The sequence below is a fragment of the Aythya marila genome (genome assembly GCF_965140915.1).
Source record: "Aythya marila genome assembly, chromosome: 9".
In the NCBI taxonomy this organism is placed as follows: Eukaryota; Metazoa; Chordata; class Aves; order Anseriformes; family Anatidae; genus Aythya; species Aythya marila.
This window is the reverse complement of record NC_139050.1, coordinates 24,911,260-24,924,158: the sequence shown is the minus strand read 5'-3', so window position 1 is coordinate 24,924,158 and position 12,899 is coordinate 24,911,260. Positions and strand designations below refer to the sequence as shown.

At 39.9% G+C, this 12,899-nt stretch overlaps 1 protein-coding gene across 3 annotated transcripts in view; it reads left to right on the top strand.

Moving 5' to 3' along the window:
• The window catches only part of RSRC1 (arginine and serine rich coiled-coil 1), a 140,426-nt gene that overhangs the window by 31,575 nt on the left and 95,952 nt on the right, over nt 1-12,899 (top strand). The gene's annotated exons all lie outside the window — the stretch shown is intronic.

The following is a 12,899-nucleotide window of genomic DNA, read 5'->3' as shown; positions in this document are numbered from 1 at the left end:
TAAATATTCAGCATTATCTGTTTATTTTTTTTATTTTCTTATTTGTAGTACGTAGACTGCTGGGAATGTCAAGGATGGTGTTGGCCACTCTTTTCAAGCGCTACTTTCCCAATTTCACTAACCCACGTGTGATATTTACTATGAGGGCGGCGCGGCTCTGGCACAGGTTGCCCTGAGGAGCTGGGACTGCCCCGTCCCTGGCAGGGCCCAAGGCCGGGCTGGGGGGATTTGGGCAGCCTGGGCTGGGGGCAGAGGTCTCTACCCATGGCTGGAGGGTGTTGGGGGGGGCTTTGAGGTCCCTTCCGACCCAAACCAGCCTGCGATTCTGTGATTCATCTGTTGTTGCTGCAGATGTGTTTGGCCCTCAGTAGGATTCACTGTAAATATCTTGGAGCCTCTGAAATATTGGTGGTATGTCATAAACAAGATGCCTCTTGCCTGTTTACCTGAAGTTTGAATACGTTTTGGTACTTGTGGAAGAATGAGGAGAAGCCTGGATGTTGCAGCCCAAATTGTTTTTTTCCTGAAGTAGATTCTAGTGCTCTGAACAGGGCAAGAACCCCTGCTGAGCACGACACATTTGGTGCGTGAGAGGTCTTCTGGACTTTGTATAGAAGCACATCTTAAATCACGTTGGAATATATTGCAGTGCTTTATTAGCATACTGCCTGACTTTATGTCCTTCTATAATAAGGATCGATATCAGCAAGCTGTAGGAAGAACTCAGAAGTGCCCAGAATTTTTTTGGAAGCAAGCAATTTACCTTTATATTTTGATAACTTACAAAATTGCTTATGCTAAATCCGAAAACCAAATGTCTTGTTTGGGTCGTTTCCAAGGTAGTTAGGACAAAGAGTACAAACTGATAATAGAAACATTTTATGACATCAGTCCATTTCCCTTCGAGCCCAGGTACTGACCAGTAGCCTTTGTGCAGGGATTTCTTACTTGGAGCATCATTAGACTACAAAATGAAATATACCCAGGATGATGTTGATATAATTTATGCTTCATAAACTTTTCTGAGGGGGGACAACATATTTTTCAGTTTAATCAAATGGTGATCAAAGTGTATCCGTACAGAGAGTATGGATCTGGGAAGCGTTTTTCCTTTGCAGTTATTTGTCATTCTGAAGATTCAGACTGCATCAGCATCAAGTTATTGTTCGTTAAAGGTTTCGCAAAGCAACGCATTTAAATACAGAGCTCTTGGATTCAATTGCTATTTGCAGTTAATGCAGTTATTTGTCTAGGGAATACTCTGCTATGGACCAGTAAGAGTGAACTAGGAACTTAGAGTTTTCCTTCTTAAATGCATGCGTGTATTTAGGAAGGGAGAGAGCTACTGCAGTTTCTTTTTTGCCTTGTGTGTTCTCCAAGAAAAAAAAAAAAACAAGTAAGATGTTTTATAATTGTCTTTTTCTAGGAGACTTCCTCAAGCCTCCCAAGCTCTCAGCTTTCTTCCTTGCTATCGTTTCTTGATGTATTTATTTTCTTCATGGGTGAAAAATATGGGAAAGAAAAGACCTCCGTAGCCAAGGAAGCTCACTTGTCCTCCCTCATTTATAGATGTATAAGGAGGACGACACAACACAACCTCAGTGAACCTTTTGCCTTTGTAAATCTATGGGCTTCTGGCATTTTTTCTTCGTCTCCTGCAGCAGCAATGAGATTCAGTCATGCATTTGTTCTGTCTGGATGCTAATTTCTGAGGAAAGCACTGAGATACCATCTTTTGTTTCCCAGTAGCTTTGAAGGCTTTTGTAGTTGGCTGTGGTCAGCTGAAGGTAGTAGGTTGGTTTTGCTGAATTTTGCTTTTGAGGGCATATGTTATAATTCCGGATTTTTGTCTTGTGGTGGTGTCAGATGTCCTCCCGTGGGTATGGCTAGAATTATAACTCTTATTATAGCTTGTCTCCAGCGCTGAGCGTCATAGCAGGTTCTGCGACTGATGCTGGTCCCCTTCAGCACGAGAGTTTGCTGCCCTGGCTGGAACTTCACTGTTCACCCAGCTGGCTTCATGCTGGAGGAGACAAGCAAGCACTAGAAGGACCTGCTCTGTCGACTGTCCTCATCTGAGAGCCAGCGAGCAGGTGATAGGCGAGGCCTCCTCCAGCGTCTGCATTTGCTGAAAAAGCTGTGTGTTTTTTTCTTGTTTTAGGTTGGATCTAGTTTGGGCAGGAAAAAAGACACACATTTTATTCTGCTGTAACTGACACATTAATGGTGCTTTTTTTTCAATTTACTGTTCATTTTTTTTTCTCTGAAGCATGGAGAAAAAAGTCTAAACACCAAAGATGACTATCAGGTTGTCAAGTATATATTTGGATGTGAAGTACTGAGAAGAATCTATTGTAGGTCACACTCTCCAGGTGAATAAATTTATGTCTAGATCAACACTGAAAGTAAGACTATTCTGTAGAGCCTTTCTAGAAACTCCGACAGCTGGGGATCTGTCTTAGGGGACAAAATAGGCCTCTGAGCCCTGTATTTGGAATAGATGCTTGCAGGTACTCCATGGAAAGACATGTGAAGGGCCAGATCTGTTTTTCAAATTACATTAACGTCTGTTTGGAATGTATTTATTGGAAAATAGTTACTTGAAAGCTATAAAAAAGAGCATCCTACAGCCAAATCAGGAGAAGACAATGTAAATTCTCCAGTGCTAGTTAATTTTATAGCTTCAGCTTTGCATAAACAAAGGTGTTTCATGATCAGTGTTACTTGCATTTTCTTGGCATGGCTGGGTTGCTCGATGGTATGTTTGTTCCTGCAGTGACTGAGACAGCTGTACTGGGAGAATTGGCGGTTAGGTTCAGTCTTTGAAAAGTCAGCCCTTATCACAGGGTATTTGACTCTTGGTTATTGCTTATTGAAAGTGAAGGAAAGGAAGAGGAGGATTGTATTATGAAGATTGCCATTGTATGGTTTGGTATATGAGAGAATTCACTTTGACACCTCAGATCAAGGTGCTTGGGGGAGATACTTGGGAGACACAAATAATTTTTCTTACTTGCGGTCAAGAAGGAATTAAATCTTACTTGCCAGCCTGAAGGAGCTGAAGGAATTGGAACTTAATCAGAGCTCATCAGAATAACTGTATTCCTATATATTCTGATAGGCTGGTAAGTACAACTCTTGGTAGAACATAAGGAGTAGGAAATAAACCTAAAGATCTGAGGCAAGTTTAGTTAGATTTAGAGTATTTCTTGCTGTACAGAATATTTTGAGGATAAATACACGTATCTTTTCCATTCTAAGCTTTTTCTTCCTTCTCCCAATCTTCAAAATGAGACCTGCACTTTATTTGCGTATGTTTGTTTATTTTGTAAATCAAGGCAACTTTAGGTTCTTTCAGAGTAGATCTTATATTTTCAGGAAAAAATCTTGAGAGGTTTCCAGAGTAAAAGAACTCTGCCATGGTAATCCAGTTGTCATCCGTTTGGCATTCCCTGTTTCAGTTAATATTCTTTAAGGCTGAGCACTGAACTTCTTGAATGTTGGATGAGTGTCAGCTATTTGGTGGAGACAGGCTGTATTACAGTCATAGCAAAACAGCTGAACCCTTTTGTTCTTACAATCTGAAATGTTTTAAGGGATATACTATTTGTTCAGCCATCATGGAGAGGGATTGTGGTAACAGCTGCTTTGAATTTAGGTTGGGAAGCTCATTTACAGCATCTGACTGTACTTGGTTTAAAAAAAAAAACACAAACAGCAAGTAGAGCTGAGAGAGGTCTATCAAGCTTTGAAAGAGGTTTGTGCTCACTTAAAAGGTAAAGCAGTGCAAATTTAAAAATCATTCTAGCAGAAAACCCTGAAATATTCATAAACAGAGATCCATCTTTCATATTATCGGGATTATTTCATTTCCAGTATAAACTATCTAAAATAAAGCTGAAGACGAGCAGGTAGCAAGAAATGTTCTTAAGCAGTTATCCACCTACTGCACTGGTATTTATTTTCCTTCCATTTTACAACTAATCTCAACTAATCAGTTTGGTTTTGTCTACTTACCTCATAGTAGTTGTTTGCGTTGTGTTCCTCTATATGTGTGTGTGTGTGTATATACATATATTTCTGTTGCAATGCATGGGAGAAAGAGCTTTATTGCCTGGAAGAATATATATACATATACATATATATATTAAAAAAACAATAAACAATACGACTTTTTTGGAAGAACTGCTGCCAGCGTTTCCAAAGTAAAAGCACTTGCTTGGCCACCAAGCTTTTTCTGTTCATCCAGCCTCATAGGCCAAGTTTCAAATCACATCTCTCTGTTTGCAATAACAATGTGGCTCTCTGATACGGTCATGCAGACCCACGGCTGCAGTAGTGATGTTGTGCATGATGTTGGTTACTGCACGCCAGAACTGTGCCAACACTCACCCTGTGTAATTAGCATGCACACAGCTGGCCTTCCTGGGCTCACACAACTTTTGGTGACGAGCGCTGCGTCGAGGTGTTACCACACCTTTGCAATTTTATAGAACACACTGCATCTGCTGACATACTGTGTGGTTTTATAAATAAAATGGAATCGATAAAATAAGGACCAATATTGGTTTTGCGATGCATTGTCATTTTCTGTTGTCTCTGCAAAGTTTTACAGTGCACACTGGACATCTGGTGTCTGGCTCTTACCAGTAAGTTCTAGTCTAGTGATTTTCTTTTATTAAATTTTGCTTTTGTGAAGAAAGCAAATGTTTATTTCCCCAGCAGTAGTTTATCAGGCCCTACAATTGGCTGCCTCATTTCCTGTTTGTCTGTTCTTTTCTTCCTTTTATTACCCCCCCCCCCACCCAAAAAAAAAAAAGGGGGGGGGGAAGTGACATTGATCAGAAAAGGTCTCTGAATAAAGACCAGGAGACCGTTGTCTCTGTGTTGGAGGAGTGAGACAACACCTTGAGTGTTGCTGGAGCTCTGCATGAAGACAATTCCTTGCTTGTAAAGAGCTAGAGCAACCTTTGCTCTCTGCCTCAACCCCACCAGACTCCAACCTCCCTCATCTGTGATTTTCCCCATAATTTCTAGGGTCTGTGGGCTTCCCCCTGTGCTTCTTCATCTTCAGAGCGTAACACGGTGGTATTAGGATAGCTTTGCTCTTTATTGCACGGTCTTTCAATTCCTAATGTATTGGCTAGACTATATCCTGAGTCGTGGACATTAGTGACCTTTTAAAAATGCACTATAGATTGCGCAGCGTTTCTCTAAATGTTGCAAGGTGCCTTCTTCAGCTGGTGTACGCTGCACTGAACCTGGCTCACATGCACAGGGAGGTTTTTTTTTTTGTCCTTGATCCTCCAAATGTGCCACCATCCGTAACCGTTCTAACATGCATTCTTACTAACAGGGTATCAAGTGTGGGAAATACGAATATTTTTATTTTTCTAAACTAAAGGACTGTTCTTAGTGCAGTGTTGTGATGGTTTGAGCCACCAGGCCTCAAGCAGCTTCTGTCACCTCCCATGGGGTTTGCATGGCCCCCAGGCCCTGTCCTGCAGGCTGCTGTGAGGGTTCAGGCACTAAGGGATTGCCTCCTTCCAAACCCTCTGATAGCACCAGAAACTTCTGAATGTCCGTGAGTATCACTGGTAAGCACAAGTGTTTTATCGTGCTGCTCTACTTAAACATGTAATTAAACACTACGGCACCTTTCCAGCAGATTGGCTGCTAATCAAATCATCTCTTGTGCATTTTTAATTCACATGTTTTAAAGCAACTGGCATGCATGTTGTCATCAACTTATATGCACATGCTGTGGGATTTTGGTGTCTGAAGTCTTCACTAGGTCAAAAGCACAAGTTGTGGCACTGAGACATGGTTTTCATAAGGATCATTGTTCATTGTTTAATTGGAGGGGGAAAAAGTACTAAAAACTTGTTAGCTTTAAACAACGTTTGCTAGATTTATTAGTCTCCCCCTAGCTTTCTTAGTTGGAGAAATTTGGATTACTTTTTAAAGTGCTTTTGACAAATTTTAATGGAATAAATTAGGAGCAGCTTTACAGTTGTTATGAAGAAAAGAAGTGTTGTGCCATTAATCAAACCCAACCACCCGGTCTAATTTCTGGTCCCTATTAGATTATCGATACGTTTTTGCATTAATGGCCTCATGACTACTTAACCACTCGGAGCGGCATTACGTTGCTGAAGAATTTGTTTCCCAAATATATTATTAATTTTTCCTCTTAATTCGGTGTTTTAGATCTTCCGGGGTTTGCTGAGGTCGCCCTGTCGAGGGAACCTTTTCCAGTGGCATTTAACCACGGCGCCTGCAGAGGTTTGTGCTCAGCGCTGCGCCGTGGCGGCGGGCCAGGAGGGGCTGCTGACCGTGCTCGGGTGAGAGCTGCCTGCCGAGGAGCTTCTCGGGGCTTGGCAGAAGGCATCAGGAGTCAATTGGGAACGTCGGGCTTCCCCGAGTTTGACAGCAGTCAGACACTCTTGGAGCTTGTCATATTTTCCGTACCTCTTTCCACGCCATGCAGGAGGAAGTCATTTATGGAAATTTTCTCCTATTTGCATATAGGTTATAGAGTTCTGTGGTGCAGAGCACGCTCAGAACTCCTTTTAAGTGTCTGTTCAGATCAAAGCAGGACTGTGTGATAGCTGTTGTCTGACACCAAGCTGTGTGGTGTTGTTTTCATTAAACATTTATCATACTTCCAGTGTGACAGCAGGCAACTTTGTGCTTGGGTAACATGTTTTCATGCAAAATTTATTGAAAAAGACGAGATCTTGTAAAGAGATCTTGTTGCCTTTCACCAGTGGCGAAGGGTAAATGTTTGATTGGAAGGAAAGATACTTTCAGCACGTTTTGGTTGTTCATTACGCTGAAGAACAGTGAACCACTCTGCTTTTAAAAGGCAAGGAAATACATCTGAAAATTGTAGTTTACTCTGGGAAATTTCGCTTTGACAGTTCACATGGACATCTTTTTTCATTTTTCTTCTGCGAAGTTTTAACAACTGTTTATTATGTTTTCGTAACGATGGAATAGGTTAGCATGTGGAAAGCAAATGCTGATTTTATCGTAGGGACTAATACGCTAAGTTTTTTAATAGATCCGTGCATATCAGCATAAATTCTTGCCTCTAAGGCTGTTTGCTGAGAAATTTAGGAATTTTTATGTAATCTTTACATTATAAAGCATGACTTTTTTTGGTCAAAGATGGAAAGATAAGGTAGTATATTTAATTAGTAATATACTAGTTTATATACTTAATTTTAATATATATAATTTATACTACTTTATATACTTAATTTATATTTTTTGAGTAAAACGCTGCTGTTTATTAAAGAATATTTCATTCTGCCAGTGATACATTTTTTTTTGGTTTGAAGCACTTCTATTGTAAATAGAATAAATAGCCCTGCTGATAGAAAGGTGGTAAGCATGCAGCGTATGCATTCACTGCATCCTCTTATTTCTGTTACTTCTGAGGTGAGGGAAAACATTGGGAGACCTATGATCATTTAATAGGTTTGGCAAGTGTAAAAATTTTTACGTATTCTTACAGTTTAGTTTTTAGAAAATACTTCAACTGCAGAAGGAATCTGCAACTGCTGTTTACTTTTTGTGGTAAATGAATGTGTCTGCAAAAAAGGCTTTTGTATATATAAAGAAGGTTAAACCAAAATTAATTCTTCTATAGTTCTGTATTGCTGCTTTTCTCTTGCTTTCAGAGAAGGGATAGCCCACCATAGTCCTAAAAAGGGTTATGCCAGCAAGAAGGGCGAGGAGGTAAGAAGTGGGTCTGCCACTGCTGGTGTTACTGAATGCTTGACACTGCAGCCTGAATCGTATTGGTGATAGCAGGCTGTTCTGCTCAACTTTTTCATAAGCTTCCTTAATCTAAGAGTTGTGCAGCTGTAGCCACAACAGTTCAAGGGCAGCAGAGAAGCAGTATTCGCTGGGAAATACAGCATTATTCCTTTAGAGCACATGATATAAGTTGGGACAAATGATCATGCTTTTAAAGATGTGAAACCTTCTTCAGGTCTAAAACACACTCAGCAATTACCAAGCTTAAATTCAGGTCGGGAGCAATTCCTTGGGGTGCAGCGTTTATGTTAATTGGCCAGGCAGTGCGAAGGGCTAGGAGCTTATCGCTTTCCATACTGTCCATTGCAACAAGAAGTGGCTCTCAAAATCTGGAAAGTGTTAGTGTTTATCTGATCCAATTATGCACATGCTGCTTCCAAAACGTAATCTCTGTAGTTGTTGGCCTAAGGTATTTGTGTTCAATCGTCTCTATTCACTTACAAATGGGATTTTGTCACACTGAGACTGATTTTGTCACTCTAAGACCTTTTCTTTAAAATCTTACATGACAAGATACATTTATCAAGTAGCAGAAATGTGCAAATATAAATTGATGTTCGGGGTGCTACAATGTTTGTTTAATTTGTACTGCTCAGTCTAATTTGAGTTCTTTTTAGTTACTTGGATTGTCTTTAGAACTTATTTTAAAGAGCTTATGAGGGTCATATTGTGAAAGTGTCTTTTGCAATTTGAGTTCAAAGGGAAAATAGCATACTTTGTAAGTTTTGATTCAAAATATAATAATTAAGGATTATTTCTGAGCTGAACCTTGCATATCATATTTCAGCCTTGATCAGATTTTCGTTGCCGCGTTATAAGCCCCCAACAGTAAGTGCTTATAATAAAAATGATGAGAGACCCTTATCTACAGTCGAATGAATTGTATGGTAGTAAAATGCCCTGTTCGAGAACAGTAGACTCTGAGGCCATCTGTCCATATTAAACACAATAATTTGTAGAAAAATTATAGAACTTCTTTAAAACCTGTTTAAAATTAGAGAGTGCGTTTTGAAAGCTGAAACAAAACTGTTTCACCGCTGTGTTGGAAAATAGTTTAAGAATGTACAGCAGGGTTTTCTTTGTTCTTTTGTAAGAGGGGAAAAATCTTTCCTTAATCTGAATGTTTTTGTTTTTAGTGTCTGGGCTAAATTACCAGGACTTTAAAACAGCTACAGTCCCTCTGCTGAGAGGTTGTTATAATAAAGTTTAAGATGCCAGATCATACTTGGGAGTTACAGTAATTTATTTTTGTAGCTTCTTGAAGAATAGCAGATAAGAAGCTTCTAAAATTCTAAAATCTGACTGGCTGAGTCCCTTTATCCGATCTGGGGTGTCTTTGAATGCCAACCGATGGCTTTGACTTCCTACGGAGCGGGCTTTGAAGGATTTGTATTGTCCATGGCGAGAGAGTTATTTATCCAGAAACAAAGTAAAAACAAAATACGCCCCTCCTTTATTTATTTATTCTTTTTTACCTTTCTTTCTAGCTCTTTTTATTTGTTTCTTTCTCCAGCAATGCTTGTGTTTAACAGGGTTATTCTGGATCCAGGGCTTGGCTCAGAGGAGTTGGGGGAGCACAGGCTGATGAAGCCCACGTGTCCTGTGAAGTTCAGTTTGGAGCAGCTCTGCCTTCTGCCCCTGAGCTGTGTTCTTACCGAAGCAGACCTGGGCTGGCCGCATCTCTTGTGGCATGCAGGAGCAGCGGCGGACACTTGGACGAGTGTCTTCAGAGAGCTTATTCTGGTTGTGTAATGCAGCTGCAGGTAGTTTCTTTGTGCTGGCTTCTGAACTTCTCTCGCTCATCGATGAGCCATGAGCACAAGTGAGCAGATCTCACACCAGGGCTCTGCATGGCCGGTGTCTGGTGGGCCTGGGTGCTCTGCAATGCTCGTGTCCATCAAATAGGAATAGTTATAAAGGGAGCAACGCACAGCAGAAAGGAGCAGAGCAACTGTGATGATGTGGTTGCTTACCTTTTCCTGAAATATGTCTCTCTTAGGTTATTAATTAAAGAGTGTTTAATTATTTTAATTAATGACTTCTGTTGGTCGGAAGCATCTCACTGCATACTTCACCCTTTCTGAGGTAAGCGTCAGCAGTTAGTGCTTGAGGCTGGGGGTGGCCTCATCTCATTGTTCTTAAACTCTGTGTTAATATCACTTTCCCGCAGAACAGACTATCCCAGTAAGAACAACCACCAGTTCCTATTTGTGTCATTTCATATCGTAAACATTAGTTAAAAGAAAAATAGAAAACATAATGAAAACGGAACCGTAGTAGGATTCTAGCATGATCACACACTAACAAAATGCAGCTGGCCAGCAGGCGGGACTCAGACGATTCTGTTCCAAAATGTTTATCTCCGTTAGTGCCAGACACACTCAGAAAGTAGAAATGTGAGGTAAGGAATAACTTCTGGTAGGCGAGCCTTCTGCAGTTGATTATTTTGAACTGCAGATTTGACTCTATGGAAATATTTAAATTTCTGTATTTAAAAACAAACGAAAACCAAACACAGCACAAACAGCAAACCCTTTCTGTTGACTGCAGAACTGGAGAATGCCCTGTACTTGACAAGAGCAAGAGGTCTTCCTTGCCAAACTTAGCTTGGGATAAGGATGATGAAATCAACATTTCTGTAATATTTTCTTCAGTGTAAACATAGTTATAAATAGTTTTTCACATTTGTTGCAAGGTGACCAGTACTTCAGTTTCTTTTTTTTTCAGTGGGGTCTTGTTACCTTAGCAGAAGTTGATTTATTCCATATTAACATTTTGTGAAGTATACGTAACTTTCACAGGTACTGGAGGTAACAGTGCCCTGACCTCCCAAATTCTGTGTGACTGCTTATCTCACCTCTAGATCCATTAATCTTATAAAGCTGCATGTTGCTGGGCTTGTTTTCATGGCACCTTTTTTTGTCTCTAAGAACCGCGTTGCTTTTAATAGATGAAGCTGAGCATCTTGGACTTTAGGGTCATCTTGACTGTCTTGACATCTGAAATTGAGCTGAAATGGAGCCAAATCCATGAAGTAGCTGGTTGTCAGCCACCAGAGCTCAGTAGGTGAGCTCTGAATGCAGCTGCACTCAAGTTTTGTAAGAATTTGGGGGTCTTGTATTCATTTATTTATTTTTAATTTATGCCTGGTGCTTCATTCAATTGTTTGAATTCAGTTTTTTGATTTCAGTTCAATTCCGTTTTATTTCCATTTTGAAAAATTTAAGTCTTTATTTCTTTTTTATTGATTAATGTAGGTAATATTGCAACCCCTTTGGAGAAGAAAGTGTACTTCAGGGATTATGATAGTGGTGAACTAGCTGTAAAATAGCATTTTCATTGAAATGAAGACTTCATAAAATGATTCTGAAGTATTTCTGCAGTATAATTTATTTAGAAATACAAGTACTTTATAAACAATCAAGGAAACAAAATGTAGATTTTTTTAATGCATATCGCTTTGGTCAATGCAAATGAAAAGATCAGTGCCTGGTGGGGTTTTTGTTGGGTTGTTTTGCTGGTGTTAAACTGTCAGCAGCAGCAGCTGGTTTCTGCCACTCTGCTTTGAGTGATGCTTTTTTCACTGTAGCATCAGAAGAACGCTCTGCTCTTCTAAGATCTCTGAATTAGATTTTCATGTAGAAATAACTTCAGTGGATTTTCTCAGTGCCAGGAATTCTTCCCCTTACCCCTCCCCATGTTTTTCATTCCTGCACAGAAGAACTTTTTTCACGTTACGCTACCTCATGAGTTGCAACTCCACATAGCGTAAGCTAAAAGTCTTGCACTTTGATGCTTTCCTTCCAGAAGGAATTGTAATCGGAGGCATCACATTGAAAAATAATGATTCAAATCTTGCTGTCTTTATTTTACTTCATCAGCAACTCTTAGATACGCATACTGTCCTAAAGGATAATCACAGGCCTTTGCTGTGTTGACAGTCTTTGTCAATACATTTTCAAACTGCAAATAAAAGCAGATGTGACTTGTGCTTCTTTTAGAAATTGTTGTAGGCCAAAGATCAATACTCTTAACTATTAAAAAAAAAATAAAATTAAACTTTCACATTTTGTTTAGACTTTTGTGGTGAGAATCTCAAGAGGAAAAGGAAATGGGACCATATTTTCCAAACAGATGTCCTGGTGCTCTTTAATCTCCTGTAAATTCAGAGGTGGGATCACGCAGACACTGTAGTAGTGCTTGGTCTTGTAGCAATGCATCAAAACAGTTCCTTCATTGAAAATTGTCAGCTGGTCTTTAAGACAGCAAGATCTTGGCTATGAGTGAAGACTGCAGAAGTGCTCAGGTGGTATGGGATGTGATATACCATTTTCAAAATACCCATAAATATTTGATTATTTTTTTTAGGGTTAGGCTTTTCTCAGCCTTCCAAGTGTTGTTGTTTTGCTTTTTTTTTTTTGATGTGTTTACTGCTGTTTGTTTCTCAGAACCTCAGGCATTCCAAAGTGATGCAGGACTTCAAGGACACAAAGAAAACCTGGTGTTTATGTTGGCTGAGATCTGCTTGCACATCTGAGAGCGGAACAAAATGGGAGAGCAGTCTTTGTCCAGAAACTGAAGTAGATGATCGGTTGTGTCAGAGTCATGCTGCAGACTTCTCCGTGACGGTCCTGGTGCTGCCTCACCAGTTCTCCTAATAGGATTCTGACCTAGAAATGTAGAGGAAGCATGCGCTTAGTCTTCATTCATAGGTTTATGAATAAAGACCATAGGCTAGAGTGGTTTTGCAGTTACTACACATGGTAAAATGCCTCATATTACTTATAGGTGGCATGCAAACGAATAGATAACTGGAGGTGTAATTATTTACCGTGTAATCATGGTGGTTCTTTGAGATTTGTTTTATGCATATAGGTTTCATAACTTACCCTTTCATAATTATTTTCTGAATGAAAAAAGGAATTAAATAACTTGGGCTCTCCCATCCAGGTGCTCCAGGATGCAGGGTGCAGGTGGCACCCAGAAACCTGTAGAGACTCTAGAGAAATTAATTCATTAGGTTTGTTGGCAGAAGATGCTGAGAAGGAACCAGCTGAAAGGCCAAATGAGGA